At 47.4% G+C, this 27,980-nt stretch overlaps 57 non-coding genes and 1 pseudogene across 57 annotated transcripts; all 58 read right to left on the bottom strand.

The window, feature by feature from the left end:
* Positions 1–96: 96 nt before the first annotated feature.
* On the bottom strand, positions 97–215 carry LOC123108795 (5S ribosomal RNA). Its single transcript, XR_006452122.1, has one exon. It is a non-coding gene; the product is annotated as a 5S ribosomal RNA (ribosomal RNA).
* Positions 216–580: 365 nt separating this feature from the next.
* On the bottom strand, positions 581–699 carry LOC123108951 (5S ribosomal RNA). The gene has a single exon (XR_006452294.1). It is a non-coding gene; the product is annotated as a 5S ribosomal RNA (ribosomal RNA).
* A 363-nt stretch (positions 700–1,062) lies between these two features.
* On the bottom strand, positions 1,063–1,181 carry LOC123108888 (5S ribosomal RNA). Its single transcript, XR_006452230.1, has one exon. It is a non-coding gene; the product is annotated as a 5S ribosomal RNA (ribosomal RNA).
* Positions 1,182–1,546: 365 nt separating this feature from the next.
* LOC123108949 (5S ribosomal RNA) lies at positions 1,547–1,665 on the bottom strand. The gene has a single exon (XR_006452293.1). It is a non-coding gene; the product is annotated as a 5S ribosomal RNA (ribosomal RNA).
* Positions 1,666–2,030: 365 nt separating this feature from the next.
* Positions 2,031–2,149, bottom strand: LOC123108688 (5S ribosomal RNA). The gene has a single exon (XR_006452013.1). It is a non-coding gene; the product is annotated as a 5S ribosomal RNA (ribosomal RNA).
* Positions 2,150–2,525: 376 nt separating this feature from the next.
* LOC123108805 (5S ribosomal RNA) lies at positions 2,526–2,644 on the bottom strand. Its single transcript, XR_006452134.1, has one exon. It is a non-coding gene; the product is annotated as a 5S ribosomal RNA (ribosomal RNA).
* A 365-nt stretch (positions 2,645–3,009) lies between these two features.
* LOC123109859 (5S ribosomal RNA) lies at positions 3,010–3,128 on the bottom strand. The gene has a single exon (XR_006453102.1). It is a non-coding gene; the product is annotated as a 5S ribosomal RNA (ribosomal RNA).
* A 357-nt stretch (positions 3,129–3,485) lies between these two features.
* LOC123109450 (5S ribosomal RNA) lies at positions 3,486–3,604 on the bottom strand. Its single transcript, XR_006452677.1, has one exon. It is a non-coding gene; the product is annotated as a 5S ribosomal RNA (ribosomal RNA).
* Positions 3,605–3,968: 364 nt separating this feature from the next.
* Positions 3,969–4,087, bottom strand: LOC123108789 (5S ribosomal RNA). The gene has a single exon (XR_006452115.1). It is a non-coding gene; the product is annotated as a 5S ribosomal RNA (ribosomal RNA).
* Positions 4,088–4,449: 362 nt separating this feature from the next.
* LOC123109737 (5S ribosomal RNA) lies at positions 4,450–4,568 on the bottom strand. Its single transcript, XR_006452977.1, has one exon. It is a non-coding gene; the product is annotated as a 5S ribosomal RNA (ribosomal RNA).
* Positions 4,569–4,933: 365 nt separating this feature from the next.
* LOC123109651 (5S ribosomal RNA) lies at positions 4,934–5,052 on the bottom strand. Its single transcript, XR_006452888.1, has one exon. It is a non-coding gene; the product is annotated as a 5S ribosomal RNA (ribosomal RNA).
* Positions 5,053–5,418: 366 nt separating this feature from the next.
* On the bottom strand, positions 5,419–5,537 carry LOC123109021 (5S ribosomal RNA). The gene has a single exon (XR_006452360.1). It is a non-coding gene; the product is annotated as a 5S ribosomal RNA (ribosomal RNA).
* Positions 5,538–5,901: 364 nt separating this feature from the next.
* Positions 5,902–6,020, bottom strand: LOC123108975 (5S ribosomal RNA). Its single transcript, XR_006452318.1, has one exon. It is a non-coding gene; the product is annotated as a 5S ribosomal RNA (ribosomal RNA).
* A 366-nt stretch (positions 6,021–6,386) lies between these two features.
* LOC123108986 (5S ribosomal RNA) lies at positions 6,387–6,505 on the bottom strand. The gene has a single exon (XR_006452328.1). It is a non-coding gene; the product is annotated as a 5S ribosomal RNA (ribosomal RNA).
* Positions 6,506–6,867: 362 nt separating this feature from the next.
* LOC123109038 (uncharacterized) lies at positions 6,868–6,986 on the bottom strand (annotated as a pseudogene).
* Positions 6,987–7,351: 365 nt separating this feature from the next.
* On the bottom strand, positions 7,352–7,470 carry LOC123108854 (5S ribosomal RNA). The gene has a single exon (XR_006452192.1). It is a non-coding gene; the product is annotated as a 5S ribosomal RNA (ribosomal RNA).
* A 365-nt stretch (positions 7,471–7,835) lies between these two features.
* On the bottom strand, positions 7,836–7,954 carry LOC123108681 (5S ribosomal RNA). The gene has a single exon (XR_006452007.1). It is a non-coding gene; the product is annotated as a 5S ribosomal RNA (ribosomal RNA).
* Positions 7,955–8,319: 365 nt separating this feature from the next.
* LOC123109530 (5S ribosomal RNA) lies at positions 8,320–8,438 on the bottom strand. The gene has a single exon (XR_006452757.1). It is a non-coding gene; the product is annotated as a 5S ribosomal RNA (ribosomal RNA).
* Positions 8,439–8,802: 364 nt separating this feature from the next.
* LOC123109575 (5S ribosomal RNA) lies at positions 8,803–8,921 on the bottom strand. Its single transcript, XR_006452808.1, has one exon. It is a non-coding gene; the product is annotated as a 5S ribosomal RNA (ribosomal RNA).
* A 366-nt stretch (positions 8,922–9,287) lies between these two features.
* Positions 9,288–9,406, bottom strand: LOC123108967 (5S ribosomal RNA). Its single transcript, XR_006452310.1, has one exon. It is a non-coding gene; the product is annotated as a 5S ribosomal RNA (ribosomal RNA).
* A 364-nt stretch (positions 9,407–9,770) lies between these two features.
* Positions 9,771–9,889, bottom strand: LOC123109017 (5S ribosomal RNA). Its single transcript, XR_006452357.1, has one exon. It is a non-coding gene; the product is annotated as a 5S ribosomal RNA (ribosomal RNA).
* Positions 9,890–10,254: 365 nt separating this feature from the next.
* On the bottom strand, positions 10,255–10,373 carry LOC123109545 (5S ribosomal RNA). Its single transcript, XR_006452773.1, has one exon. It is a non-coding gene; the product is annotated as a 5S ribosomal RNA (ribosomal RNA).
* Positions 10,374–10,738: 365 nt separating this feature from the next.
* LOC123108725 (5S ribosomal RNA) lies at positions 10,739–10,857 on the bottom strand. The gene has a single exon (XR_006452052.1). It is a non-coding gene; the product is annotated as a 5S ribosomal RNA (ribosomal RNA).
* A 364-nt stretch (positions 10,858–11,221) lies between these two features.
* Positions 11,222–11,340, bottom strand: LOC123109576 (5S ribosomal RNA). Its single transcript, XR_006452809.1, has one exon. It is a non-coding gene; the product is annotated as a 5S ribosomal RNA (ribosomal RNA).
* Positions 11,341–11,704: 364 nt separating this feature from the next.
* LOC123109683 (5S ribosomal RNA) lies at positions 11,705–11,823 on the bottom strand. Its single transcript, XR_006452926.1, has one exon. It is a non-coding gene; the product is annotated as a 5S ribosomal RNA (ribosomal RNA).
* Positions 11,824–12,188: 365 nt separating this feature from the next.
* Positions 12,189–12,307, bottom strand: LOC123109517 (5S ribosomal RNA). The gene has a single exon (XR_006452744.1). It is a non-coding gene; the product is annotated as a 5S ribosomal RNA (ribosomal RNA).
* A 365-nt stretch (positions 12,308–12,672) lies between these two features.
* LOC123109700 (5S ribosomal RNA) lies at positions 12,673–12,791 on the bottom strand. The gene has a single exon (XR_006452942.1). It is a non-coding gene; the product is annotated as a 5S ribosomal RNA (ribosomal RNA).
* Positions 12,792–13,155: 364 nt separating this feature from the next.
* Positions 13,156–13,274, bottom strand: LOC123109844 (5S ribosomal RNA). The gene has a single exon (XR_006453088.1). It is a non-coding gene; the product is annotated as a 5S ribosomal RNA (ribosomal RNA).
* A 365-nt stretch (positions 13,275–13,639) lies between these two features.
* Positions 13,640–13,758, bottom strand: LOC123109518 (5S ribosomal RNA). Its single transcript, XR_006452745.1, has one exon. It is a non-coding gene; the product is annotated as a 5S ribosomal RNA (ribosomal RNA).
* A 365-nt stretch (positions 13,759–14,123) lies between these two features.
* On the bottom strand, positions 14,124–14,242 carry LOC123108735 (5S ribosomal RNA). Its single transcript, XR_006452061.1, has one exon. It is a non-coding gene; the product is annotated as a 5S ribosomal RNA (ribosomal RNA).
* Positions 14,243–14,608: 366 nt separating this feature from the next.
* LOC123108985 (5S ribosomal RNA) lies at positions 14,609–14,727 on the bottom strand. Its single transcript, XR_006452327.1, has one exon. It is a non-coding gene; the product is annotated as a 5S ribosomal RNA (ribosomal RNA).
* Positions 14,728–15,091: 364 nt separating this feature from the next.
* Positions 15,092–15,210, bottom strand: LOC123108959 (5S ribosomal RNA). Its single transcript, XR_006452302.1, has one exon. It is a non-coding gene; the product is annotated as a 5S ribosomal RNA (ribosomal RNA).
* Positions 15,211–15,576: 366 nt separating this feature from the next.
* On the bottom strand, positions 15,577–15,695 carry LOC123108780 (5S ribosomal RNA). The gene has a single exon (XR_006452105.1). It is a non-coding gene; the product is annotated as a 5S ribosomal RNA (ribosomal RNA).
* Positions 15,696–16,059: 364 nt separating this feature from the next.
* On the bottom strand, positions 16,060–16,178 carry LOC123108759 (5S ribosomal RNA). Its single transcript, XR_006452084.1, has one exon. It is a non-coding gene; the product is annotated as a 5S ribosomal RNA (ribosomal RNA).
* A 364-nt stretch (positions 16,179–16,542) lies between these two features.
* LOC123109747 (5S ribosomal RNA) lies at positions 16,543–16,661 on the bottom strand. The gene has a single exon (XR_006452986.1). It is a non-coding gene; the product is annotated as a 5S ribosomal RNA (ribosomal RNA).
* Positions 16,662–17,027: 366 nt separating this feature from the next.
* Positions 17,028–17,146, bottom strand: LOC123109719 (5S ribosomal RNA). Its single transcript, XR_006452960.1, has one exon. It is a non-coding gene; the product is annotated as a 5S ribosomal RNA (ribosomal RNA).
* Positions 17,147–17,511: 365 nt separating this feature from the next.
* Positions 17,512–17,630, bottom strand: LOC123109461 (5S ribosomal RNA). Its single transcript, XR_006452688.1, has one exon. It is a non-coding gene; the product is annotated as a 5S ribosomal RNA (ribosomal RNA).
* Positions 17,631–17,995: 365 nt separating this feature from the next.
* On the bottom strand, positions 17,996–18,114 carry LOC123109689 (5S ribosomal RNA). The gene has a single exon (XR_006452932.1). It is a non-coding gene; the product is annotated as a 5S ribosomal RNA (ribosomal RNA).
* A 365-nt stretch (positions 18,115–18,479) lies between these two features.
* Positions 18,480–18,598, bottom strand: LOC123108723 (5S ribosomal RNA). Its single transcript, XR_006452050.1, has one exon. It is a non-coding gene; the product is annotated as a 5S ribosomal RNA (ribosomal RNA).
* Positions 18,599–18,963: 365 nt separating this feature from the next.
* LOC123108807 (5S ribosomal RNA) lies at positions 18,964–19,082 on the bottom strand. The gene has a single exon (XR_006452137.1). It is a non-coding gene; the product is annotated as a 5S ribosomal RNA (ribosomal RNA).
* A 365-nt stretch (positions 19,083–19,447) lies between these two features.
* LOC123108721 (5S ribosomal RNA) lies at positions 19,448–19,566 on the bottom strand. The gene has a single exon (XR_006452048.1). It is a non-coding gene; the product is annotated as a 5S ribosomal RNA (ribosomal RNA).
* A 366-nt stretch (positions 19,567–19,932) lies between these two features.
* LOC123109856 (5S ribosomal RNA) lies at positions 19,933–20,051 on the bottom strand. Its single transcript, XR_006453099.1, has one exon. It is a non-coding gene; the product is annotated as a 5S ribosomal RNA (ribosomal RNA).
* A 365-nt stretch (positions 20,052–20,416) lies between these two features.
* Positions 20,417–20,535, bottom strand: LOC123109577 (5S ribosomal RNA). Its single transcript, XR_006452810.1, has one exon. It is a non-coding gene; the product is annotated as a 5S ribosomal RNA (ribosomal RNA).
* Positions 20,536–20,900: 365 nt separating this feature from the next.
* Positions 20,901–21,019, bottom strand: LOC123109609 (5S ribosomal RNA). Its single transcript, XR_006452840.1, has one exon. It is a non-coding gene; the product is annotated as a 5S ribosomal RNA (ribosomal RNA).
* A 365-nt stretch (positions 21,020–21,384) lies between these two features.
* On the bottom strand, positions 21,385–21,503 carry LOC123108773 (5S ribosomal RNA). Its single transcript, XR_006452098.1, has one exon. It is a non-coding gene; the product is annotated as a 5S ribosomal RNA (ribosomal RNA).
* Positions 21,504–21,868: 365 nt separating this feature from the next.
* Positions 21,869–21,987, bottom strand: LOC123108810 (5S ribosomal RNA). Its single transcript, XR_006452140.1, has one exon. It is a non-coding gene; the product is annotated as a 5S ribosomal RNA (ribosomal RNA).
* A 365-nt stretch (positions 21,988–22,352) lies between these two features.
* On the bottom strand, positions 22,353–22,471 carry LOC123109742 (5S ribosomal RNA). The gene has a single exon (XR_006452982.1). It is a non-coding gene; the product is annotated as a 5S ribosomal RNA (ribosomal RNA).
* A 365-nt stretch (positions 22,472–22,836) lies between these two features.
* Positions 22,837–22,955, bottom strand: LOC123109132 (5S ribosomal RNA). The gene has a single exon (XR_006452428.1). It is a non-coding gene; the product is annotated as a 5S ribosomal RNA (ribosomal RNA).
* Positions 22,956–23,320: 365 nt separating this feature from the next.
* LOC123109570 (5S ribosomal RNA) lies at positions 23,321–23,439 on the bottom strand. Its single transcript, XR_006452802.1, has one exon. It is a non-coding gene; the product is annotated as a 5S ribosomal RNA (ribosomal RNA).
* A 365-nt stretch (positions 23,440–23,804) lies between these two features.
* Positions 23,805–23,923, bottom strand: LOC123108782 (5S ribosomal RNA). The gene has a single exon (XR_006452107.1). It is a non-coding gene; the product is annotated as a 5S ribosomal RNA (ribosomal RNA).
* Positions 23,924–24,288: 365 nt separating this feature from the next.
* LOC123108717 (5S ribosomal RNA) lies at positions 24,289–24,407 on the bottom strand. Its single transcript, XR_006452045.1, has one exon. It is a non-coding gene; the product is annotated as a 5S ribosomal RNA (ribosomal RNA).
* Positions 24,408–24,772: 365 nt separating this feature from the next.
* LOC123109656 (5S ribosomal RNA) lies at positions 24,773–24,891 on the bottom strand. Its single transcript, XR_006452894.1, has one exon. It is a non-coding gene; the product is annotated as a 5S ribosomal RNA (ribosomal RNA).
* A 365-nt stretch (positions 24,892–25,256) lies between these two features.
* Positions 25,257–25,375, bottom strand: LOC123109573 (5S ribosomal RNA). The gene has a single exon (XR_006452805.1). It is a non-coding gene; the product is annotated as a 5S ribosomal RNA (ribosomal RNA).
* A 365-nt stretch (positions 25,376–25,740) lies between these two features.
* On the bottom strand, positions 25,741–25,859 carry LOC123108719 (5S ribosomal RNA). The gene has a single exon (XR_006452046.1). It is a non-coding gene; the product is annotated as a 5S ribosomal RNA (ribosomal RNA).
* A 365-nt stretch (positions 25,860–26,224) lies between these two features.
* On the bottom strand, positions 26,225–26,343 carry LOC123108691 (5S ribosomal RNA). The gene has a single exon (XR_006452016.1). It is a non-coding gene; the product is annotated as a 5S ribosomal RNA (ribosomal RNA).
* Positions 26,344–26,708: 365 nt separating this feature from the next.
* On the bottom strand, positions 26,709–26,827 carry LOC123108667 (5S ribosomal RNA). Its single transcript, XR_006451993.1, has one exon. It is a non-coding gene; the product is annotated as a 5S ribosomal RNA (ribosomal RNA).
* A 364-nt stretch (positions 26,828–27,191) lies between these two features.
* Positions 27,192–27,310, bottom strand: LOC123109685 (5S ribosomal RNA). The gene has a single exon (XR_006452928.1). It is a non-coding gene; the product is annotated as a 5S ribosomal RNA (ribosomal RNA).
* A 365-nt stretch (positions 27,311–27,675) lies between these two features.
* Positions 27,676–27,794, bottom strand: LOC123109465 (5S ribosomal RNA). The gene has a single exon (XR_006452692.1). It is a non-coding gene; the product is annotated as a 5S ribosomal RNA (ribosomal RNA).
* Positions 27,795–27,980: the final 186 nt, after the last annotated feature.

Raw genomic sequence — 27,980 nt, forward strand, 5'->3', positions numbered from 1 at the left:
AACATATCACAAATGTCAAAAATATGATGACGGGCTTAATATATATCACGCACGTGCGTTCTGTTCCTCACGTACGTACAAAAATAATTAAAAAAGGGAATGCAACATTAGGACTTCCCAGGAGGTCACCCATCCTAGTACTACTCTCGCCCAAGCAGGCTTAACTTCGGAGTTCTGATGGGATCCGGTGCTTTAGTGCTGGTATGATCGCATCCGACATGTTACCCCCGGCTTCATCTCTTATGCTTCCCACTCCCACGTCCGCTACAAAGACGGCCGTACATTCTTACTAGCATTACAACCGTCGCCTACTAATGGATAATGCCCTATACTACTTACTCTCTCGCTCAACTACGAAGACGAGTTTACCATGATTTCCACCCCTCCCTCTATACCGCAGCAACACGTATTTTACACCCCTTTCAGAACGCGCTTTTCGCGCCCCAACTCTCCCTAGACGCGTGACTAATGAGCTCCGAGCTAAAACATATCGCAAATGTCAAAAATATGATGACAGGCTTAATATATATCACGCACGTGTGTTCTGTTTCTCACGGGGCGCAAAAAAATAATTAAAACGGGAATGCAGCACCAGGACTTCCCAGGAGGTCACCCATCCTAGTACTACTCTCTCCCAAGCATGCTTAACTTCGAAGTTCTGATGGGATCCGGTGCTTTAGTGCTGGTATGATCGCATCCAACATGTTACCCTCGGCTTCGTCCCTTATGCTTCCCACTCCCACGTCCGCTACAAAGACTGTTGTACATTCTTACTACCATTACAACCGTCGCCTACTAATGGATAATGCCCTATACTACTTACTCTCTCGCTCAACTACGAAGACGAGTTTACCACGATTTCCACCCCTCCCTCTATACCGCAGCAACACGTATTTTACACCCTTTCAAAACGCGCTTTTCGCGCCCCAACTCTCCCTAGACGCGTGACTAATGAGCTCCGAGCTAAAACATATCGCAAATATCAAAAATATGATGACAGGCTTAATATATATCACACACGTGCGTTCTGTTCCTCACGTACGTACAAAAATAATTAAAAAGGGAATGCAACACGAGGACTTCGCAGGAGGTCACCCATCCTAGTACTACTCTCGACCAAGCACGCTTAACTTCGAAGTTCTCATGGGATCCGGTGCTTTAGTGATGGTATGATCGCATCCGACATGTTACCCCCGGCTTCATCCCTTATTCTTCCCACTCCCACGTCCGCTACAAAGACGGCCGTACATTCTTACTACCATTACGACCGTCGCCTAATAATGGATAATGCCCTATACTACTTACTCTCTCGTTGAACTACGAGGACGAGTTTACCACGATTTCCACCCCTCCCTCTTTTTCGCAGCAACACGTATTTTACACCCCTTTCAGAACGTGCTTTTCGTGCCCCAACTCTCCCTAGACGCGTGACTAATGAGCTCCGAGCTAAAACATATCACAAATGTCAAAAATATGATGACGGGCTTAATATATATCGCACACGTGCGTTCTGTTTCTCATGGGGCGCAAAAAAATAATTAAAAAGGGAATGCAGCACGAGCACTTCCCAGGAGGTCACCCATCCTAGTACTACTCTCGCCCAAGCACGCTTAACTTTGGAGTTTTGATGGGATCCGATGCTTTAATGCTGGTATGATCGCATCAGACATGTTACCCTCGGCTTCATCCCTTATGCTTCCCACTCCCACGTCCGCTACAAACACGGCTGCACATTCTTACTACCATTAGAACCGTCGCCTACTAATGGATAATGCCCTATACTACTTACTCTCTCGCTCAACTACGAAGACGAGTTTACGACGATTTCCACCCCTCCCTCTATACCACAGCAACACGTATTTTACACCCCTTTCAGAACGCGCTTTTCGCGCCCCAACTCTCCCTAGACGCGTGACTAATGAGCTCTGAGCTAAAACATATCGCAAATGTCAAAAATATGATGACAGGCTTAATATATATCGCGCACGTGCGTTCTTTTTCTCACGGGGCGCAAAAAAATAATTAAAAAGGGAATGCAACACGAGGACTTCCCAGGAGGTCACCCATCCTAGTGCTACTCTCGCCCAAGCATGCTTAACTTCGGAGTTCTGATGGGATCCGGTGCTTTAGTGCTGGTATGATCGCATCCGACATGTTACCCCCGGCTTCATACCTTATGCTTCACAGTCCCATGTCCGCTACAAAGACGGTCGTACATTCTTACTACCATTACAACCGTCTCCTACTAATGGATAATGCCCTATACTACTTACTCTCTCGCTCAACTACGAAGACGAGTTTACCACGATTTCCACCCCTCCCTCTATACCGCAGCAACACGTATTTTACACCACTTTCAGAACGCGCTTTTCGCGCCCCAACTCTCCCTAGACGCGTGACTAATGAGCTCCGAGCTAAAACATATCGCAAATGTCAAAAATATGATGACAGGCTTAATATATATCACGCACGTGCGTTCTGTTCCTCACGTACGTACAAAAATAAATAAAAAAGGGATAAAAAAGGGAATGCAACACGAGGACTTCATAGGAGGTCACCCATCCTAGTACTACTCTCGCCCAGGCACGCTTAACTTCAGAGTTCTGATGGGATCCGGTGCTTTAGTGCTTGTATGATCGCATCCGACATGTTACCCCCGGCTTCGTCCCTTATGCTTCCCACTCCCACGTCCGCTACAAAGACGGCCGTACATTCTTACTACCGTTACAACCGTCGCCTACTAATGGATAATGCCCTATACTACTTACTCTCTCGCTCAACTACGAAGACGAGTTTACCACGATTTCCACCCTTCCCTCTATACCGCAGCAACACGTATTTCACACCCCTTTCAGAACGCGCTTTTCGTGCCCCAACTCTCCCTAGACGCGTGACTAATGAGCTCCGAGCTAAAACATATCGCAAATGTCAAAAATATGATTACAGGCTTAATATATATCACGCACGTGCATTCTGTTCCTCACGTACGCACAAAAATAATTAAAAAAGGGAATGCAACACGAGGACTTGCCAGGAGGTCACCCATCCTAGTACTACTCTCGCCCAAGCACGCTTCACTTCGGAGTTCTGATGGGATCCGGTGCTTTAGTGCTGGTATGATCGCATCCAACATGTTACCCCCGGCTTCATCCCTTATGCTTCCCACTCCCACGTCCGCTACAAAGACGGCCGTACATTCTTACTACCATTATAACCGTCGCCTACTAATGGATAATGCCCTATACTACTTACTCTCTCGCTCAACTACGAAGACGAGTTTACCACGATTTCCACCCCTCCCTCTATACAGCAGCAACACGTATTTTACACCCTTTTAGAACGCGCTTTTCGCGCCCCAACTCTCCCTAGACGCGTGACTAATGAGCTCCGAGCTAAAACATATCGCAAATGTATGATGACAGGCTTAATATATATCACGCACGTGCGTTCTGTTCCTCACGTACGTACAAAAATAATTAAAAAAGGGAATGCAACACGAGGACTTCCCAGGAGGTCACCCATCCTAGTACTGCTCTCGCCCAAGCACGCTTAACTTCGGAGTTCTGATGGGATCCGGTGCTTTAGTGCTGGTATGATCGCATCCGACATGTTACCCCCGGCTTCATCCCTTATGCTTCCCACTCCCACGTCCGCTACAAAGACGGCCGTACATTCTTACTACCATTACAACCGTCGCCTACTAATGGATAATGCCCTATACTACTTACTCTCTCGCTCAACTACGAAGACGAGTTTACCACGATTTCCACCCCTCCCTCTATACCGCAGCAACACGTATTTTACACCCCTTTCAGAACGCGCTTTTCGCGCCCCAACTCTCCCTAGACGCGTGACTAATGAGCCCGAGCTAAAACATATCGCAAATGTCAAAAATATGATGACAGGCTTAATATATATCACGCACGTGCGTTCTGTTCCTCACGTACGTACAAAAATAATTAAAAAAGGGAATGCAACACGAGGACTTCCCAGGAGGTCACCCATCCGAGTACTACTCTTGCCCAAGCACGCTTAACTTCGGAGTTTTGATGGGATCCGATGCTTTAGTGCTGGTATGATCGCATCCGACATGTTACCCCCGGCTTCATCCCTTATGCTTCCCACTACCACATCCGCTACAAAGACGGCCGTACATTCTTACTACCATTACAACCGTCGCCTACTAATGGATAATGCCCTATACTACTTACTCTCTCGCTCAACTACGAAGACGAGTTTACCACGATTTCCACCCCTCCCTCTATACCGCAGCAACACGTATTTTACACCCCTTCCAGAACGCGCTTTTCGCGCCCCAACTCTCCCTAGACGCGTGACTAATGAGCTCCGAGCTAAAACATATCGATGTCAAAATTATGATGACATGCTTAATATATATCACGCACGTGCATTCTGTTCCTCACGTACGTACAAAAATAATTAAAAAAGGGAATGCAACACGAGGACTTCCCTAGAGGTCACCCATCCTAGTACTACTCTCGCCCAAGCACGCTTATCTTCGGAGTTCTGATGGGATCCGGTGCTTTAGTGCTGGTATGATCGCATCCGACATGTTACCCCCGGCTTCATCCCTTATGCTTCCCACTCCCACGTCTGCTACAAACACGGCTGTACATTCTTACTACCATTACAACCGTCGCCTACTAATGGATACTGCCCTATACTACTTACTCTCTCGTTCAACTACGAAGACGAGTTTACCACGATTTCCAGCCCTCCCTCTATACCGCAGCAACACGTATTTTACACCCCTTTCAGAACGTGCTTTTCGCGCCCCAACTCTCCCTAGACGCGTGACTAATGAGCTCCGAGCTAAAACATATCGCAAATGTCAAAAATATGATCACGGGCTTAATATATATTACGCACGTGCGTTCTGTTCCTCACATACGTACAAAAACAATTAAAAAAGGGAATGCAACACGAGGACTTCCCAGGAGGTCACCCATCCTAGTACTACTCTCGCCCAAGCAGGCTTAACTTCGGAGTTCTGATGGGATCCGGTGCTTTAGTGCTGGTATGATCGCATCCGACATGTTACCCCCAGCTTCATCTCTTATGCTTCCCACTCCCACGTCCGCTACGAAGACGGCCGTACATTCTTACTACCATTACAACCGTCGCCTACTAATGGATAATGCCCTATACTACTTACTCTCTCGCTCAACTACGAAGACGAGTTTACCACGATTTCCACCCCTCCCTCTATACCGCAGCAACACGTATTTTACACCCCTTTCAGAACGCGCATTTCGCGCCCCAACTCTCCCTAGACGCGTGACTAATGAGCTCCGAGCTAAAACATATCGCAAATGTCAAAAATATGATGACATGCTTAATATATATCACGCACGTGTGTTCTGTTTCTCACGGGGCGACAAAAAAATAACTAAAAAGGGAATGCAGCACCAGGACTTCCCAGGAGGTCACCCATCCTAGTACTACTCTCTCCCAAGCATGCTTAACTTTGGAGTTCTGATGGGATCCGGTGCTTTAGTGATGGTATGATCGCATCTGACATGTTACCCCCGGCTTCATCCCTTATTCTTCCCACTCCCACGTCCGCTACAAAGACGGCCGTACATTCTTACTACCATTACAACCGTCGCCTAATAATGGATAATGCCCTATACTACTTACTCTCTCGCTCAACTACGAAGACGAGTTTACCACGATTTCCACCCCTGCCTTTATACCGCAGCAACACGTATTTTACACCCCTTTCAGAACGCGCTTTTCGCGCCCAACTCTCCCTAGACGCGTGACTAATGAGCTCCGAGCTAAAACATATCGCAAATGTCAAAAATATGATGACGGGCTTAATATATCTCGCGCACGTGCGTTCTGTTTCTCATGGGGCGCAAAAAAATAATTAAAAAGGGAATGCAGCACGAGGACATCCCAGGAGGTCACCCATCCTAGTACTACTCTTGCCCAAGCATGCTTAACTTTGGAGTTCTGATGGGATCCGATGCTTTAATGCTGGTATGATCGCATCGGACATGTTACCCTCGGCTTCATCCCTTCTGCTTCCCACTCCCACGGCCGTTACAAAGACGGGTGTACATTCTTACTACCATTACAACCGTCGCCTACTAATGGATAATGCCCTATACTACTTACTCTCTCGCTCAACTACGAAGACGAGTTTACCACGATTTCCACCCCTCCCTCTATACCAGAGCAACACGTATTTTACACCCCTTTCAGAACGCGCTTTTCGCGCCCCAACTATCCCTAGACGCGTGACTAATGAGCTCCGAGCTAAAACATATCGCAAATGTCAAAAATATGATGACAGGCTTAATATATATCGCGCACGTGCGTTCTTTTTCTCACGGGGGGCAAAATAAATAATTAAAAAGGGAATGCAACACGAGGACTTCCTAGGAGGTCACCAATCCTAGTGCTACTCTCTCCCAAGCACGCTTAACTTCGGAGTTCTGATGGGATCCGATGCTTTAGTGCTGGTATGATCGCATCCGACATGTTACCCCCGGCTTCATCCCTTATGCTTCCCACTCCCACGTCCGCTACAAAGCGGCCGTACATTCTTACTACCATTACAACCGTCGCCTACTAATGGATAATGCCCTATACTACTTACTCTCTCGCTCAACTACGAAGACGAGTTTACCACGATTTCCACCCCTCCGTCTATACCGCAGCAACACGTATTTTACACCCTTTCAGAATGCGCTTTTCGCGCCCCAACTCTCCCTAGACGCGTGACTAATGAGCTCCGAGCTAAAACATATCGCAAATGTCAAAAATATGATGACATGCTTAATATATATCACGCACGTGCGTTCTGTTCCTCACGTACGTGCAAAAATAATTAAAAAGGGAATGCAACACGAGGACTTCGCAGGAGGTCACTCATCCTAGTACTACTATCGACCAAGCACGCGTAACTTCGAAGTTCTCATGGGATCCGGTGCTTTAGTGATGGTATGATTGCATCCGACATGTTACCCCCGGCTTCATCCCTTAGTCTTCCCACTCCCACGTCCGCTACAAAGACGGCCGTACATTCTTACTACCATTACGACCGTCGCCTAATAATGGATAATGCCCTATACTACTTACTCTCTCGCTCAACTACGAGGACGGGTTTACCACGATTTCCACCCCTCCCTCTTTTTCGCAGCAACACGTATTTTACACCCCTTTCAGAACGCGCTTTTCGCGCCCCAACTCTCCCTAGACGCGTGACTAATGAGCTCTGAGCTAAAACATATTGCAAATGTCAAAAATATGATGACGGGCTTAATATATATCGCACACGTGCATTCTGTTTCTCATGGGGCGCAAAAAAATAATTAAAAAGGGAATGCAGCACGAGGACTTCCCAGGAGGTCACCCATCCTAGTACTACTCTCGCCCAAGCACGCTTAACTTTGGAGTTCTGATGGGATCCGATGCTTTAATGCTAGTATGATCGCATCAGACATGTTACCCTCGGCTTCATCCCTTATGCTTCCCACTCCCACGTCCACTACAAACACGGCTGTACATTCTTACTACCATTACAACCGTCGCCTACTAATGGATAATGCCCTATACTACTTACTCTCTCGCTCAACTACGAAGACGAGTTTACGACGATTTCCACCCCTCCCTCTATACCACAGCAACACGTATTTCACACCCCTTTCAGAACGCGCTTTTCGTGCCCCAACTCTCCCTAGACGCGTGACTAATGAGCTCCGAGCTAAAACATATCGCAAATGTCAAAAATATGATGACAGGCTTAATATATATCACGCACGTGCGTTCTGTTCCTCACGTACGTACAAAAATAATTAAAAAAGGGAATGCAACACGAGGACTTGCCAGGAGGTCACCCATCCTAGTACTACTCTCGCCCAAGCACGCTTCACTTCGGAGATCTGATGGGATCCGGTGCTTTAGTGCTGGTATGATCGCATCCAACATGTTACCCCCGGCTTCATCCCTTATGCTTCCCACTCCCACGTCCGCTACAAAGACGGCCGTACATTCTTACTACCATTATAACCGTCGCCTGCTAATGGATAATGCCCTATACTACTTACTCTCTCGCTCAACTACGAAGACGAGTTTACCACGATTTCCACCCCTCCCTCTATACCGCAGCAACACGTATTTTACACCCCTTTCAGAACGCGCTTTTCGCGCCCCAACTCTCCCTAGACGCGTGACTAATGAGCTCCGAGCTAAAACATATCGCAAATGTCAAAAATATGATGACAGGCTTAATATATATCACGCACGTGCGTTCTGTTCCTCACGTACGTACAAAAATAATTAAAAAAGGGAATGCAACACGAGGACTTCCCAGGAGGTCACCCATCCTAGTACTACTCTCGCCCAAGCACGCTTAACTTCGGAGTTCTGATGGGATCCGGTGCTTTAGTGCTGGTCTGATCGCATCCGACATGTTACCCCCGGCTTCATCCCTTATGCTTCCCACTCCGACGTCCGCTACAAAGACGGCCGTACATTCTTACTACCATTACAACCGTCGCCTACTAATGGATAATGCCCTATACTACTTACTCTCTCGCTCAACTACGAAGACGAGTTTACCACGATTTCCACCCTTCCCTCTATACCGCAGCAACACGTATTTTACACCCCTTTGAGAACGCGCTTTTCGCGCCCCAACTCTCCCTAGACGCGTGACTAATGAGCCCGAGCTAAAACATATCGCAAATGTCAAAAATATGATGACAGGCTTAATATATATCACGCACGTGCGTTCTGTTCCTCACGTACGTACAAAAATAATTAAAAAAGGGAATGCAACACGAGGACTTCCCAGGAGGTCACCCATCCTAGTACTACTCTCGCCCAAGCATGCTTAACTTCGGAGTTCTGATGGGATCCGGTGCTTTAGTGCTGGTATGATCGCATCCGACATGTTACCCCCGGCTTCATCCCTTATGCTTCCCACTACCACGTCCGCTACAAAGACGGCCGTACATTCTTACTACCATTACAACCGTCGCCTACTAATGGATAATGCCCTATACTACTTACTCTCTCGCTCAACTACGAAGACGAGTTTACCACGATTTCCACCCCTCCCTCTATACCGCAGCAACATGTATTTTACACCCCTTCCAGAACGCGCTTTTCGCGCCCCAACTCTCCCTAGACGCGTGACTAATGAGATCCGAGCTAAAACATATCGCAAATGTCAAAAATATGATGACATGCTTAATATATATCACGCACGTGTGTTCTGTTTCTCACGGGGCGACAAAAAAATAATTAAAAAGGGAATGCAGCAGCAGGACTTCCCAGGAGGTCACCCATCCTAGTACTACTCTCTCCCAAGCACGCTTAACTTTGGAGTTCTGATGGGATCCGGTGCTTTAGTGATGGTATGATCGCATCCGACATGTTACCCCCGGCTTCATCCCTTATTCTTCCCACTCCCACGTCTGCTACAAAGACGGCCGTACATTCTTACTACCATTACAACCGTCGCCTAATAATGGATAATGCCCTATACTACTTACTCTCTCGCTCAACTACGAAGACGAGTTTACCACGATTTCCACCCCTCCCTTTATACCGCCGCAACACCTATTTTACACCACTTTCAGAACGCGCTTTTCGCGCCCAACTCTCCCTAGACGCGTGACTAATGAGCTCCGAGCTAAAACATATCACAAATGTCAAAAATATGATGACGGGCTTAATATATCTCGCGCACGTGCGTTCTGTTTCTCATGGGGCGCAAAAAAATAATTAAAAAGGGAATGCAGCACGAGGACATCCAAGGAGGTCACCCATCCTAGTACTACTCTTGCCCAAGCATGCTTAACTTTGGAGTTCTGATGGGACCCGATGCTTTAATGCTGGTATGATCGCATCGGACATGTTACCCTCGGCTTCATCCCTTCTGCTTCCCACTCCCACGTCCGCTACAAAGACGGGTGTACATTCTTACTACCATTACAACCGTCGCCTACTAATGGATAATGCCCTATACTACTTACTCTCTCGCTCAACTACGAAGACGAGTTTACCACGATTTCCACCCCTCCCTCTATACCGCAGCAACACGTATTTTACACCACTTTCAGAACGCGCTTTTCGCGCCCCAACTCTCCCTAGACGCGTGACTAATGAGCTCCGAGCTAAAACATATCGCAAATGTCAAAAATATGATGACAGGCTTAATATATATCACGCACGTGTGTTCTGTTCCTCATGTACGTACAAAAATAAATAAAAAAGGGAATGCAACACGAGGACTTCCTAGGAGGTCACCCATCCTAGTACTACTCTCGCCCAGGCACGCTTAACTTCGGAGTTCTGATGGGATCCGGTGCTTTAGTGCTGGTATGATCGCATCCGACATGTTACCCCCGGCTTCATCCCTTATGCTTCCCACTCCCACGTCCGCTACAAAGACGGCCGTACATTCTTTCTACCATAACAACCGTCGCCTACTAATGGATAATGCCCTATACTACTTACTCTCTCGCTCAACTACGAAGACGAGTTTACCACGATTTCCACCCTTCCCTCTATACCGCAGCAACACGTATTTCACACCCCTTTCAGAACGCGCTTTTCGTGCCCCAACTGTCCCTAGACGCGTGACTAATGAGCTCCGAGCTAAAACATATCGCAAATGTCAAAAATATGATGACAGGCTTAATATATATCACGCACGTGCGTTCTGTTCCTCACATACGTACAAAAATAATTAAAAAAGGGAATGCAACACGAGGACTTGCCAGGAGGTCACCCATCCTAGTACTACTCTCGCCCAAGCACGCTTCACTTCAGAGTTCTGATGGGATCCGGTGCTTTAGTGCTGGTATGATCGCATCCAACATGTTACCCCCGGCTTCATCCCTTATGCTTCCCACTCCCACGTCCGCTACAAAGACGGCCGTACATTCTTACTACCATTACAACCGTCGCCTACTAATGGATAATGCCCTATACTACTTACTCTCTCGCTCAACTACGAAGACGAGTTTACCACGATTTCCACCCTTCCCTCTATACCGCAGCAACACGTATTTTACACCCCTTTGAGAACGCGCTTTTCGCGCCCCAACTCTCCCTAGACGCGTGACTAATGAGCCCGAGCTAAAACATATCGCAAATGTCAAAAATATGATGACAGGCTTAATATATATCACGCACGTGCGTTCTGTTCCTCACGTACGTACAAAAATAATTAAAAAAGGGAATGCAACACGAGGACTTCCCAGGAGGTCACCCATCCTAGTACTACTCTCGCCCAAGCATGCTTAACTTCGGAGTTCTGATGGGATCCGGTGCTTTAGTGCTGGTATGATCGCATCCGACATGTTACCCCCGGCTTCATCCCTTATGCTTCCCACTACCACATCCGCTACAAAGACGGCCGTACATTCTTACTACCATTACAACCGTCGCCTACTAATGGATAATGCCCTATACTACTTACTCTCTCGCTCAACTACGAAGACGAGTTTACCACGATTTCCACCCCTCCCTCTATACCGCAGCAACACGTATTTTACACCCCTTTGAGAACGCGCTTTTCGCGCCCCAACTCTCCCTAGACGCGTGACTAATGAGCCCGAGCTAAAACATATCGCAAATGTCAAAAATATGATGACAGGCTTAATATATATCACGCACGTGCGTTCTGTTCCTCACGTACGTACAAAAATAATTAAAAAAGGGAATGCAACACGAGGACTTCCTAGGAGGTCACCCATCCTAGTACTGCTCTCGCCCAGGCACGCTTAACTTCGGAGTTCTGATGGGATCCGGTGCTTTAGTGCTGGTATGATCGCATCCGACATGTTACCCCCGGCTTCATCCCTTATGCTTCCCACTCCCACGTCCGCTACAAAGACGGCCGTACATTCTTTCTACCATTACAACCGTCGCCTACTAATGGATAATGCCCTATACTACTTACTCTCTCGCTCAACTACGAAGACGATTTTACCACGATTTCCACCCTTCCCTCTATACCGCAGCAACACGTATTTCACACCCCTTTCAGAACGCGCTTTTCGTGCCCCAACTCTCCCTAGACGCGTGACTAATGAGCTCCGAGCTAAAACATATCGCAAATGTCAAAAATATGATGACAGGCTTAATATATATCACGCACGTGCGTTCTGTTCCTCACGTACGTACAAAAATAATTAAAAAAGGGAATGCAACACGAGGACTTCCCAGGAGGTCACCCATCCTAGTACTACTCTCGCCCAAGCACGCTTATCTTCGGAGTTCTGATGGGATCCGGTGCTTTAGTGCTGGTATGATCGCATCCAACATGTTACCCCCGGCTTCATCCCTTATGCTTCCCACTCCCACGTCCGCTACAAAGACGGCCGTACATTCTTACTACCATTACAACCGTCGCCTACTAATGGATAATGCCCTATACAACTTACTCTCTCGCTCAACTACGAAGACGAGTTTACCACGATTTCCACCCCTCCCTCTATACCGCAGCAACACGTATTTTACACCCCTTTCAGAACGCGCTTTTCGCGCCCCAACTCTCCCTAGACGCGTGACTAATGAGCTCCGAGCTAAAACATATCGCAAATGTCAAAAATATGATGACAGGCTTAATATATATCACGCACGTGCGTTCTGTTCCTCACGTACGTACAAAAATAATTAAAAAAGGGAATGCAACACGAGGACTTCCCAGGAGGTCACCCATCCTAGTACTACTCTCGCCCAAGCACGCTTAACTTCGGAGTTCTGATGGGATCCGGTGCTTTAGTGCTGTTATGATCGCATCCGACATGTTACCCCCGGCTTCATCCCTTATGCTTCCCACTCCCACGTCCGCTACAAAGACGGCCGTACATTCTTACTACCATTACAACCGTCGCCTACTAATGGATAATGCCCTATACTACTTACTCTCTCGCTCAACTACGAAGACGAGTTTACCACGATTTCCACCCCTCCCTCTATACCGCAGCAACACGTATTTTACACCCCTTTGAGAACGCGCTTTTCGCGCCCCAACTCTCCCTAGACGCGTGACTAATGAGCCCGAGCTAAAACATATCGCAAATGTCAAAAATATGATGACAGGCTTAATATATATCACGCACGTGCGTTCTGTTCCTCACGTACGTACAAAAATAATTAAAAAAGGGAATGCAACACGAGGACTTCCCAGGAAGTCACCCATCCTAGTACTACTCTCGCCCAAGCACGCTTAACTTCGGAGTTCTGATGGGATCCGGTGCTTTAGTGCTGGTATGATCGCATAGGACATGTTACCCCCGACTTCATCCCTTATGCGTCCCACTACCACATCCGCTACAAAGACGGCCGTACATTCTTACTACCATTACAACCGTCGCCTACTAATGGATAATGCCCTATACTACTTACTCTCTCGCTCAACTACGAAGACGAGTTTACCACGATTTCCACCCCTCCCTCTATACCGCAGCAACACGTATTTTACACCCCTTCCAGAACGCGCTTTTCGCGCCCCAACTCTCCCTAGACGCGTGACTAATAAGCTCCGAGCTAAAACATATCGCAAATGTCAAAATTATGATGACAGGCTTAATATATATCACGCACGTGCATTCTGTTCCTCACGTACGTACAAAAATAATTAAAAAAGGGAATGCAACACGAGGACTTCCCAGGAGGTCACCCATCCTAGTACTACTCTCGCCCAAGCACGCTTATCTTCGGAGTTCTGATGGGATCCGGTGCTTTAGTGCTGGTATGATCGCATCCGACATGTTACCACCGGCTTCATCCCTTATGCTTCCCACTCCCACGTCCGCTACAAACACGGCTGTACATTCTTACTACCATTACAACCGTCGCCTACTAATGGATAATGCCCTATACTACTTACTCTCTCGCTCAACTACGAAGACGAGTTTACCACGATTTCCACCCCTCCCTCTATACCGCAGCAACACGTATTTTACACCCCTTTCAGAACGCGCTTTTCGCGCCCCAACTCTCCCTAGACGCGTGACTAATGAGCTCCGAGCTAAAACATATCGCAAATGTCAAAAATATGATGACGGGCTTAATATATATCACGCACGTGCGTTCTGTTCCTCACATACGTACAAAAATAATTAAAAAAGGGAATGCAACACGAGGACTTCCCAGGAGGTCACCCATCCTAGTACTACTCTCGCCCAAGCAGGCTTAACTTTGGAGTTCTGATGGGATCCGGTGCTTTAGTGCTGGTATGATCGCCTCCGACATGTTACCCCCAGCTTCATCTCTTATGCTTCCCACTCCCACGTCCGCTACAAAGACGGCCCTACATTCTTACTACCATTACAACCGTCGCCTACTAATGGATAATGCCCTATACTACTTACTCTCTCGCTCAACTACGAAGACGAGTTTACCACGATTTCCACCCCTCCCTCTATACCGAAGCAACACGTATTTTACACCCCTTTCAGAACGCACTTTTCGCGCCCCAACTCTCCCTAGACGCGTGACTAATGAGCTCCGAGCTAAAACATATCGCAAATGTCAAAAATATGATGACAGGCTTAATATATATCACGCACGTGTGTTCTGTTTCTCACGGGGCGACAAAAAATTAATTAAAAAGGGAATGCAGCACCAGGACTTCCCAGGAGGTCACCCATCCTAGTACTACTCTCTCCCAAGCACACTTAACTTTGGAGTTCTGATGGGATCCGGTGCTTTAGTGATGGTATGATCGCATCCGACATGTTACCCCCGGCTTCATCCCTTATTCTTCCCACTCCCACGTCCGCTACAAAGACGGCCGTACATTCTTACTACCATTACAACCGTCGCCTAATAATGGATAATGCCCTGTACTACTTACTCTCTCGCTCAACTACGAAGACGAGTTTACCACGATTTCCACCCCTCCCTTTATACCGCAGCAACACGTATTTTACACCCCGTTCAGAACGCGCTTTTCGCGCCCAAGTCTCCTTAGACGCGTGACTAATGAGCTCCGAGCTAAAACATATCGCAAATGTCAAAAATATGATGACGGGCTTAATATATATCGCGCACGTGCGTTCTGTTTCTCATGGGGCGCAAAAAAATAATTAAAAAGGGAATGCAGCACGAGGACATCCCAGGAGGTCACCCATCCTAGTACTACTCTTGCCCAAGCATGCTTAACTTTGGAGTTCTGATGGGATCCGATGCTTTAATGCTGGTATGATCGCATCAGACATGTTACCCTCAGCTTCATCCCTTCTGCTTCCCACTCCCACGTCCGCTACAAAGACGGGTGTACATTCTTACTACCATTACAACCGTCGCGTACTAATGGATAATGCCCTATACTACTTACTCTCTCGCTCAACTACGAAGACGAGTTTACCACGATTTCCACCCCTCCGTCTATACCGCAGCAACACGTATTTTACACCCCTTTCAGAACACGCTTTTCGCGCCCCAACTATCCCTAGATGCGTGACTAATGAGCTCCGAGCTAAAACATATCGCAAATGTCAAAAATATGATGACAGGCTTAATATATATCGCGCACGTGCGTTCTTTTTCTCACGGGGGGCAAAAAAAATAATTAAAAAGGGAATGCAACACGAGGACTTCCCAGGAGGTCACCCATCCTAGTGCTACTCTCGCCCAAGCATGCTTAACTTCGGAGTTCTGATGGGATCCGATGCTTTAGTGCTGGTATGATCGCATCCGACATGTTACCCCCGGCTTCATCCCTTATGCTTCCCACTCCCACGTCCGCTACAAAGACGGACGTACATTCTTACTACCATTACAACCGTCGCCTACTAATGGATAATGCCCTATACTACTTACTCTCTCGCTCAACTACGAAGACGAGTTTACCACGATTTCCACCCCTCCGTCTATACCGCAGCAACACGTATTTTACACCCCTTTCAGAACGCGCTTTTCGCGCCCCAACTCTCCCTAGACGCGTGACTAATGAGCTCCGAGCTAAAACATATCGCAAATGTCAAAAATATGATGACAGGCTTAATATATATCACGCACGTGCGTTCTGTTCCTGACGTACGTACAAAAATAAATAAAAAGGGAATGCAGCACCAGGACTTCCCAGGAGGTCACCCATCCTAGTACTACTCTCGCCCAAGCACACTTAACTTTGGAGTTCTGATGGGATCCGGTGCTTTAGTGCTGGTATGATCGCATCCGACATGTTACCCCTGGCTTCATCCCTTATGCTTCCCACTCCCACGTCCGCTACAAAGACGGCCGTACATTCTTACTACCATTATAACCGTCGCCTACTAATGGATAATGCCCTATACTACTTACTCTCTCGCTCAACTACGAAGACGAGTTTACCACGATTTCCACCCCTCCTCTATACCGCAGCAACACGTATTTTACACCCCTTTCAGAACGCGCTTTTCACGCCCCAACTCTCCCTAGACACGTGACTAATGAGCTCCGAGCTAAAACATATCGCAAATGTCAAAAATATGATGACAGGCTTAATATATATCACGCACGTGCGTTCTGTTCCTCACGTACGTACAAAAATAATTAAAAAAGGGAATGCAACACGAGGACTTGCCAGGAGGTCACCCATCCTAGTACTACTCTCGCCCAAGCACGCTTAACTTCGGAGTTCTGATGGGATCCGGTGCTTTAGTGCTGGTATGATCGCATCCGACATGTTACCCCTGGCTTCATCCCATATGCTTCCCACTCCCACGTCCGCTACAAAGACGGCCGTACATTCTTACTACCATTATAACCGTCGCCTACTAATGGATAATGCCCTATACTACTTACTCTCTCGCTCAACTACGAAGACGAGTTTACCACGATTTCCACCCCTCCCTCTATACCGCAGCAACACGTATTTTACACCCCTTTCAGAACGCGCTTTTCGCGCCCCAACTCTCCCTAGACGCGTGACTAATGAGCTCCGAGCTAAAACATATCGCAAATGTCAAAAATATGATGACAGGCTTAATATATATCACGCACGTGCGTTCTGTTCCTCACGTACGTACAAAAACAATTTAAAAAAGGGAATGCAACACGAGGACTTCCCAGGAGGTCACCCATCCTAGTACTACTCTCGCCCACGCACGCTTAACTTCGGAGTTCTGATGGGATCCGATGCTTTAGTGCTGGTATGATCGCATCCGACATGTTACCCCCGGCTTCATCCCTTATGCTTCCCACTCCCACGTCCGCTACAAAGACGGCCGTACATTCTTAATACCATTACAACCGTCGCCTACTAATAGATAATGCCCTATACTACTTACTCTCTCGCTCAACTACGAAGACGAGTTTACTACGATTTCCACCCCTCCCTCTATACCGCAGCAACACGTATTTTACATCCCTTTCAGAACGCGCTTTTCGCGCCCCAACTCTCCCTAGACGCGTGACTAATGAGCTCCGAGCTAAAACATATCGCAAATGTCAAAAATATGATGACAGGCTTAATATATATCACGCACGTGCGTTCTGTTCCTCACGTACGTACAAAAATAATTAAAAAAGGGAATGCAACACGAGGACTTCCCAGGAGGTCACCCATCCTAGTACTACTCTCGCCCAAGCACGCTTAACTTCGGAGTTCTGATGGGATCCGGTGCTTTAGTGCTGGTATGATCGCATCCGACATGTTACCCCCGGCTTCATCCCTTATGCTTCCCACTCCCACGTCCGCTACAAAGACGGCCGTACATTCTTACTACCATTACAACCGTCGCCTACTAATGGATAATGCCCTATACTACTTACTCTCTCGCTCAACTACGAAGACGAGTTTACCACGATTTCCACCCCTCCCTCTATACCGCGGCAACACGTATTTTACACCCCTTTCAGAACGCGATTTTCGCGCCCCAACTCTCCCTAGACGCGTGACTAATGAGCTCCGAGCTAAAACATATCGCAAATGTCAAAAATATGATGACAGGCTTAATATATATCACGCACGTGCGTTCTGTTCCTCACGTACGTACAAAAATAATTAAAAAAGGGAATGCAACACGAGGACTTCCCAGGAGGTCACCCATCCTAGTACTACTCTCGCCCAAGCACGCTTAACTTCGGACTTCTGATGGGATCCGGTGCTTTAGTGCTGGTATGATCGCATCCGACATGTTCCCCCGGCTTCATCCCTTATGCTTCCCACTCCCACGTCCGCTACAAAGACGGCCGTACATTCTTACTACCATTACAACCGTCGCCTACTAATGGATAATGCCCTATACTACTTACTCTCTCGCTCAACTACGAAGACGAGTTTACCACGATTTCCACCCCTCCCTCTATACCGCAGCAACACGTATTTTACACCCCTTTCAGAACGCGCTTTTCGCGCCCCAACTATCCCTAGACGCGTGACTAATGAGCTCCGAGCTAAAACATATCGCAAATGTCAAAAATATGATGATAGGCTTAATATATATCGCGCACGTGCGTTCTTTTTCTCACGGGGGGCAAAAATAATAATTAAAAAGGGAATGCAACACGAGAACTTCCTAGGAGGTCACCCATCCTAGTGCTACTCTCGCCCAAGCACGCTTAACTTCGGAGTTCTGATGGGATCCGATGCTTTAGTGCTGGTATGATCGCATCCGACATGTTACCCCCGGCTTCATCCCTTATGCTTCCCACTCCCACGTCCGCTACAAAGACGGCCGTACATTCTTACTACCATTACAACCGTCGCCTACTAATGGATAATGCCCTATACTACTTACTCTCTCGCTCAACTACGAAGACGAGTTTACCACGATTTCCACCCCTCCGTCTATACCGCAGCAACACGTATTTTACACCCCTTTCAGAACGCGCTTTTCGTGCCCCAACTCTCCCTAGACGCATGACTAATGAGCTCCGAGCTAAAACATATCGCAAATGTCAAAAATATGATGACAGGCTTAATATATATCACGCACGTGCGTTCTGTTCCTCACGTACGTACAAAGATAAATAAAAAAGGGAATGCAGCACCATGACTTCCCAGGAGGTCACCCATCCTAGTACTACTCTCGCCCAGGCACGCTTAACTTTGGAGTTCTGATGGGATCCGGTGCTTTAGTGCTGGTATGATCGCATCCAACATGTTACCCCTGGCTTCATCCCTTATGCTTCCCACTCCCACGTCCGCTACAAAGACGGCCGTACATTCTTACTACCATTACAACCGTCGCCTACTAATGGATAATGCCCTATACTACTTACTCTCTCGCTCAACTACGAAGACGAGTTTACCACGATTTCCACCCTTCCCTCTATACCGCAGCAACACGTATTTTACACCCCTTTCAGAACGCGCTTTTCGTGCCCTAACTCTCCCTAGACGCGTGACTAATGAGCTCCGAGCTAAAAAATATCGCAAATGTCAAAAATATGATGACAGGCTTAATATATATCACGCACGTGCGTTCTGTTCCTCACGTACGTACAAAAATAATTAAAAAAGGGAATGCAACACGAGGACTTGCCAGGAGGTCACCCATCCTAGTACTACTCTCGCCCAAGCACGCTTAACTTCGGAGTTCTGCTGGGATCCGGTGCTTTAGTGCTGGTATGATCGCATCCGACATGTTACCCCCGGCTTCATCCCTTATGCTTCCCACTCCCACGTCCGCTACAAAGACGGCCGTACATTCTTACTACCATTATAAACGTCGCCTACTAATGGATAATGCCCTATACTACTTACTCTCTCGCTCAACTACGAAGACGAGTTTACCACGATTTCCACCCCTCCCTCTATACCGCAGCAACACGTATTTTACACCCCTTTCAGAACGCGCTTTTCGCGCCCCAACTCTCCCTAGACGCGTGACTAATGAGCTCCGAGCTAAAACATATCGCAAATGTCAAAAATATGATGACAGGCTTAATATATATCACGCATGCGCGTTATGTTCCTCACGTACGTACAAAAACAATTAAAAAAAGGGAATGCAACACGAGGACTTCCTAGGAGGTCACCCATCCTAGTACTACTCTCGCCCACGCACGCTTAACTTCGGAGTTCTGATGGGATCCGGTGCTTTAGTGCTGGTCTGATCGCATCCGACATGTTACCCCCGGCTTCATCCCTTATGCTTCCCACTCCCACGTCCGCTACAAAGACGGCCGTACATTCTTAATACCATTACAACCGTCGCCTACTAATAGATAATGCCCTATACTACTTACTCTCTCGCTCAACTACGAAGACGAGTTTACTACGATTTCCACCCCTCCCTCTATACCGCAGCAACACATATTTTACACCCCTTTCAGAACGCGCCTTTCGCGCCCCAACTCTCCCTAGACGCGTGACTAATGAGCTCCGAGCTAAAACATATCGCAAATGTCAAAAATATGATGACAGGCTTAATATATATCACGCAAGTGCGTTCTGTTCCTCACGTACGTACAAAAATAATTAAAAAAGGGAATGCAACACGAGGACTTCCCAGGAGGTCACCCATCCTAGTACTACTCTCGCCCAAGCATGCTTAACTTCGGAGTTCTGATGGGATCCGGTGCTTTAGTGCTGGTATGATCGCATCCGACATGTTACCCCCGGCTTCATCCCTTATGCTTCCCATTCCCACGTCCGCTACAAAGACGGCCGTACATTCTTACTACCATTACAACCGTCGCCTACTAATGGATAATGCCCTATACTACTTACTCTCTCGCTCAACTACGAAGACGAGTTTACCACGATTTCCACCCCTCCCTCTATACCGCGGCAACACATATTTTACACCCCTTTCAGAACGCGCTTTTCGCGCCCCAACTCTCCCTAGACGCGTGACTAATGAGCTCCGAGCTAAAACATATCGCAAATGTCAAAAATATGATGACATGCTTAATATATATCACGCATGTGCGTTCTGTTCCTCACGTACGTACAAAAATAATTAAAAAAGGGAATGCAACACGAGGACTTCCCAGGAGGTCACCCATCCTAGTACTACTCTCGCCCAAGCACGCTTAACTTCGGACTTCTGATGGGATCCGGTGCTTTAGTGCTGGTATGGTCGCATCCGACATGTTACCCCCGGCTTCATCCCTTATGCTTCCCACTCCCACGTCCGCTACAAAGACGGCCGTACATTCTTACTACCATTACAACCGTCGCCTACTAATGGATAATGCCCTATACTACTTACTCTCTCGCTCAACTACGAAGACGAGTTTACCACGATTTCCACCCCTCCCTCTATACCGCAGCAACACGTATTTTACACCCCTTTCAGAACGCGCTTTTCGCGCCCCAACTCTCCCTAGACGCGTGACTAATGAGCTCCGAGCTAAAACATATCGCAAATGTCAAAAATATGATGACAGGCTTAATATATATTACGCACGTGCGTTCTGTTCCTCACGTACGTACAAAAATAATTAAAAAAGGGAATGCAACACGAGGACTTCCCAGGAGGTCACCCATACTAGTACTACTGTCGCCCAAGCACGCTTAACTTCGGAGTTCTGATGGGATCCGATGCTTTAGTGCTGGTATGATCGCATCCGACATGTTACCCCCGGCTTCATCCCTTATGCTTCCCACTCCCACGTCCGCTACAAAGACGTCCGTACATTCTTACTACCATTACAACCATCGCCTACTAATAGATAATGCCCTATACTACTTACTCTCTCGCTCAACTACGAAGACGAGTTTACCACGATTTCCACCCCTCCCTCTATACCGCAGCAACACGTATTTTACACCCCTTTCAGAACGCGCTTTTCGCGCCCCAACTCTCCCTAGACGCGTGACTAATGAGCTCCGAGCTAAGACATATCGCAAATGTCAAAAATATGATGACAGGCTTAATATATATCACGCACGTGCGTTCTGTTCCTCACATACGTACAAAAATAATTAAAAAAGGGAATGAAAAACGAGGACTTCCCAGGAGGTCACCCATCCTAGTACTACTCTCGCCCAAGCACGCTTAACTTCGTAGTTCTGATGGGATCCGGTGCTTTAGTGCTGGTATGATCGCATCCGACATGTTACCCCCGGCTTCATCCCTTATGCTTCCCACTCCCACGTCCGCTACAAAGACGGCCGTACATTCTTACTACCATTACAATCGTCGCCTACTAATGGATAATGCCCTATACTACTTACTCTCTCGCTCAACTACGAACACGAGTTTACCACGATTTCCACCCCTCCCTCTATACCGCAGCAACACGTATTTTACACCCCTTTCAGAACGCGCTTTTCGCACCCCAACTGTCCCTAGATGCGTGACTAATGAGCTCCGAGCTAAAACATATCGCAAATGTCAAAAATATGATGACAGGCTTAATATATGTCACGCACGTGCGTTCTGTTCCTCACGTACGTACAAAAATAATTAAAAAAGGGAATGCAACACGAGGACTTCCCAGGAGGTCACCCATACTAGTACTACTCTCGCCCAAGCACGCTTAACATCGGAGTTCTGATGGGATCCGGTGCTTTAGTGCTGGTATGATCGCATCCGACATGTTACCCCCGGCTTCATTCCTTATGCTTCCCAGTCCCACGTCCGCTACAAAGACGGCCGTACATTCTTACTACCATTACAACCGTCGCCTACTAATGGATAATGCCCTATACTATTTACTCTCTCGCTCAACTACGAAGACAAGTTTACCACGATTTCCACCCCTCCCTCTATACCGCAGCAACACGTATTTTACACCCCTTTCAGAACGCGCTTTTCGCGCCCCAACTCTCCCTAGACGCGTGACTAATGAGCTCCGAGCTAAAACATATCGCAAATGTCAAAAATATGATGACAGGCTTAATATATATCACGCACGTGCGTTCTGTTCCTCACGTACGTACAAAAATAATTAAAAAAGGGGATGCAACACGAGGACTTCCCAGGAGGTCACCCATCCTAGTACTACTCTCGCCCAAGCACGCTTAACTTCGGAGTTCTAATGGGATCCGGTGCTTTAGTGCTGGTATGATCGCATCCGACATGTTACCCCCGGCTTCATCCCTTATGCTTCCCACTCCCACGTCCGCTACAAAGACGGCCGTACATTCTTACTACCATTACAACCGTCGCCTACTAATGGATAATGCCCTATACTACTTACTCTCTCGCTCAACTACGAAGACGAGTTTACCATGATTTCCACCCCTCCCTCTATACCGCGGCAACACGTATTTTACACCCCTTTCAGAACGCGCTTTTCACGCCCCAACTCTCCCTAGACGCGTGACTAATGAGCTCCGAGCTAAAACATATCGTAAATGTCAAAAATATGATGACAGGCTTAATATATATCACGCACGTGCGTTCTGTTCCTCACGTACGTACAAAAATAATTAAAAAAGCGAATGCAACACAAGGACTTCCCAGGAGGTCACCCATCCTAGTACTACTCTCGCCCAAGCACGCTTAACTTCGGAGTTCTGATGGGATCCGGTGCTTTAGTGCTGGTATGATCGCATCCGACATGTTACCCCCGGCTTCATCCCTTATGCTTCCCACTCCAACGGCCGCTACAAAGACGGCCGTACATTCCTACTACCATTACAACTGTCGCCTACTAATGGATAATGCCCTATACTACTTACTCTCTCGCTCAACTACGAAGACGAGTTTACCACGATTTCCACCCCTCCCTCTATACCGCAGCAACACGTATTTTACACCCCTTTCAGAACGCGCTTTTCGCGCCCCAACTCTACCTAGACGCGTGACTAATGAGCTCCGAGCTAAAACATATCGCAAATGTCAAAAATATGATGACAGGCTTAATATATATCACGCACGTGCGTTCTGTTCCTCACGTACGTACAAAAATAATTAAAAAAGGGAGTGCAACACGAGGACTTCCCAGGAGGTCACCCATCCTAGTACTACTCTCGCCCAAGCAAGCTTAACTTCGGAGTTTTGATGGGATCCGGTGCTTTAGTGCTGGTATGATCGCATCCGACATGTTACCCCCGGCTTCATCCCTTATGCTTCTCACTCCCACGTCCGCTACAAAGACGGCCGTACATTCTTACTACCATTACAACAGTCGCCTACTAATGGATAATGCCCTATACTACTTACTCTCTCGCTCAACTACGAAGACGAGTTTACCACGATTTCCACCCCTCCCTCTATACCGCAGCAACACGTATTTTACACCCCTTTTAGAACGCGCTTTTCGCGCCCCAACTCTCCCTAGACGCGTGACTAATGAGCTCCGAGCTAAAACATATCGCAAATGTCAAAATATTGATGACAGGCTTAATATATATCACGCACGTGTGTTCTGTTCCTCACGTACGTACAAAAATAATTAAAAAAGGGAATGCAACACGAGGACTTCCCAGCAGGTCACCCATCCTAGTACTACTCTCGCCCAAGCATGCTTAACTTCGGAGTTCTGATGGGATCCAGTGCTTTAGTGCTGGTATCATCGCATCCAACATGTTACCCCCGGCTTCATCCCTTATGCTTCCCACTCCCACGTCCGCTACAAAGACGGCCGTACATTCATACTACCATTACAACCGTCACCTACTAATGGATAATGCCCTATACTACTTACTCTCTCGCTCAACTACGAAGACGAGTTTACCACGATTTCCACCCCTCCCTCTATACTGCAGCAACACGTATTTTACACCCCTTTCAGAACGCGCTTTTCGCACCCCAACTCTCCCTAGACGAGTGACTAATGAGCTCCGAGCTAAAACATATCGCAAATGTCAAAAATATGATGACAAGCTTAATATATATCACGCATGTGCGTTCTGTTCCTCGCGTACGTACAAAAATAATTAAAAAAGGGAATGCAACACGAGGACTTCCCAGGAGGTCACCCATCCTAGTACTACTCTCGCCCAAGCACGCTTAACTTCGGAGTTTTGATGGGATCCGGTGCTTTAGTGCTGGTATGATCGCATCCAACATGTTACCCCCGGCTTCATCCCTTATGCTTCCCACTCCCACGTCCGCTACAAAGACGGCCGTACATTCTTACTACCATTACAACCGTCACCTACTAATGGATAATGCCCTATACTACTTACTCTCTCGCTCAACTACGAAGACGAGTTTACCACGATTTCCACCCCTCCCTCTATACCGCAGCAACACATATTTTACACCCCTTTCAGAACGCGCTTTTCGCGCCCCAACTCTCCCTAGACGCGTGACTAATGAGCTCCGAGCTAAAACATATCGCAAACGTCAAAAATATGATGACAGGCTTAATATATATCACGCATGTGCGTTCTGTTCCTCACGTACGTACAAAAATAATTAAAAAAGGGAATGCAACACGAGGACTTCCCAGGAGGTCACCCATCCTAGTACTACTCTCGCCCAAGCACGCTTAACTTCGGAGTTCTGATGGGATCCGGTGCTTTAGTGCTGGTATGATCGCATCCAACATGTTACCCCCGGCTTCATCCCTTATGCTTCTCACTCCCACGTCCGCTACAAAGACGGCCGTACATTCTTACTACCATTACAACCGTCGCCTACTAATGGATAATGCCCTATACTACTTACTCTCTCGCTCAACTACGAAGACGAGTTTACCACGATTTCCACCCCTCCCTCTATACCGCAGCAACACGTATTTTACACCCCTTTCAGAACGCGCTTTTCGCGCCCCAACTCTACCTAGACGCGTGACTAATGAGCTCCGAGCTAAAACATATCGCAAATGTCAAAAATATGATGACAGGCTTAATATATATCACGCACGTGTGTTCTGTTCCTCACGTACGTACAAAAATAATTAAAAAAGGGAATGCAACACGAGGACTTCCCAGCAGGTCACCCATCCTAGTACTACTCTCGCCCAAGCATGCTTAACTTCGGAGTTCTGATGGGATCCAGTGCTTTAGTGCTGGTATCATCGCATCCAACATGTTACCCCCGGCTTCATCCCTTATGCTTCCCACTCCCACGTCCGCTACAAAGACGGCCGTACATTCATACTACCATTACAACCGTCACCTACTAATGGATAATGCCCTATACTACTTACTCTCTCGCTCAACTACGAAGACGAGTTTACCACGATTTCCACCCCTCCCTCTATACCGCAGCAACACGTATTTTACACCCCTTTCAGAACGCGCTTTTCGCGCCCCAACTCTCCCTAGACGAGTGACTAATGAGCTCCGAGCTAAAACATATCGCAAATGTCAAAAATATGATGACAGGCTTAATATATATCACGCATGTGCGTTCTGTTCCTCGCGTACGTACAAAAATAATTAAAAAAGGGAATGCAACACGAGGACTTCCTAGGAGGTCACCCATCCTAGTACTACTCTCGCCCAAGCACGCTTAACTTCGGAGTTTTGATGGGATCCAGTGCTTTAGTGCTGGTATGATCGCATCCAACATGTTACCCCTGGCTTCATCCCTTATGCTTCCCACTCCCACGTCCGCTACAAAGACGGCCGTACATTCTTACTACCATTACAACCGTCACCTACTAATGGATAATGCCCTATACTACTTACTCTCTCGCTCAACTACGAAGACGAGTTTACCATGATTTCCACCCCTCCCTCTATACCGCAGCAACACGTATTTTACACCCCTTTCAGAACGCGCTTTTCGCGCCCCAACTCTCCCTAGACGCGTGACTAATGAGCTCCGAGCTAAAACATATCGCAAATGTCAAAAATATGATGACAGGCTTAATATATATCACGCATGTGCGTTCTGTTCCTCACGTACGTACAAAAATAATTAAAAAAGGGAATGCAACACGAGGACTTCCCAGGAGGTCACCCATCCTAGTACTACTCTCGCCCAAGCACGCTTAACTTCGGAGTTCTAATGGGATCCGGTGCTTTAGTGATGGTATGATCGCAACCAACATGTTACCCCCGGCTTCATCCCTTATGCTTCCCACTCCCACGTCCGCTACAAAGACGGCCGTACATTCTTACTACGATTACAACCGTCGCCTACTAATGGATAATGCCCTATACTACTTACTCTCTCGCTCAACTACGAAGACGAGTTTACCACGATTTCCACCCATCCCTCTATACCGCGGCAACACGTATTTTACACCCCTTTCAGAACGCGCTTTTCGCGCCCCAACTCTCCCTAGATGCGTGACTAATGAGCTCCGAGCTAAACATATGGCAAATGTCAAAAATATGAGGACATGCTTAATATATATCACGCACGTGCGTTCTGTTCCTCACGTACGTACAAAAATAATTAAAAAAGGGAATGCAACACGAGGACTTCCTAGGAGGTCACCCATCCTAGTACTACTCTCGCCCAAGCACGCTTAACTTCGGAGTTCTGAAGGGATCCGGTGCTTTAGTGCTGGTATGATCGCATCCGACATGTTACCCCCGGCTTCATCCCTTATGCTTCCCACTCCCACGTCCGCTACAAAGACGGCCGTACATTCTTACTACCATTACAACCGTCGCCTACTAATGGATAATGCCCTATACTACTTACTCTCTCGCTCAACTACGAAGACGAGTTTACCATGATTTCCACCCCTCCCTCTATAGCGCGGCAACACGTATTTTACACCCCTTTCAGAACGCGCTTTTCGCGCCCCAACTCTCCCTAGACGCGTGACTAATGAGCTCCGAGCTAAAACATATCGCAAATGTCAAAAATATGATGACAGGCTTAATATATATCACGCACGTGCGTTCTGTTCCTCACGTACGTACAAAAATAATTAAAAAAGGGAATGCAACACGAGGAATTCCCAGGAGGTCACCCATCCTAGTACTACTCTCGCCCAAGCACGCTTAACTTCGGAGTTCTGATGGGATCCAGTGCTTTAGTGCTGGTATGATCGCATCCAACATGTTATCCCCGGCTTCATCCCTTATGCTTCCCACTCCCACATCCGCTACAAAGACGGCCGTACATTCTTACTATCATTACAACCGTCGCCTACTAATGGATAATGCCCTATACTACTTACTCTCTCGCTCAACTACGCAAATGTCAAAAATATGATGACAGGCTTAATATATATCACGCACG

This window comes from Triticum aestivum, chromosome 5A (assembly GCF_018294505.1).
Source record: "Triticum aestivum cultivar Chinese Spring chromosome 5A, IWGSC CS RefSeq v2.1, whole genome shotgun sequence".
In the NCBI taxonomy this organism is placed as follows: Eukaryota; Viridiplantae; Streptophyta; class Magnoliopsida; order Poales; family Poaceae; genus Triticum; species Triticum aestivum.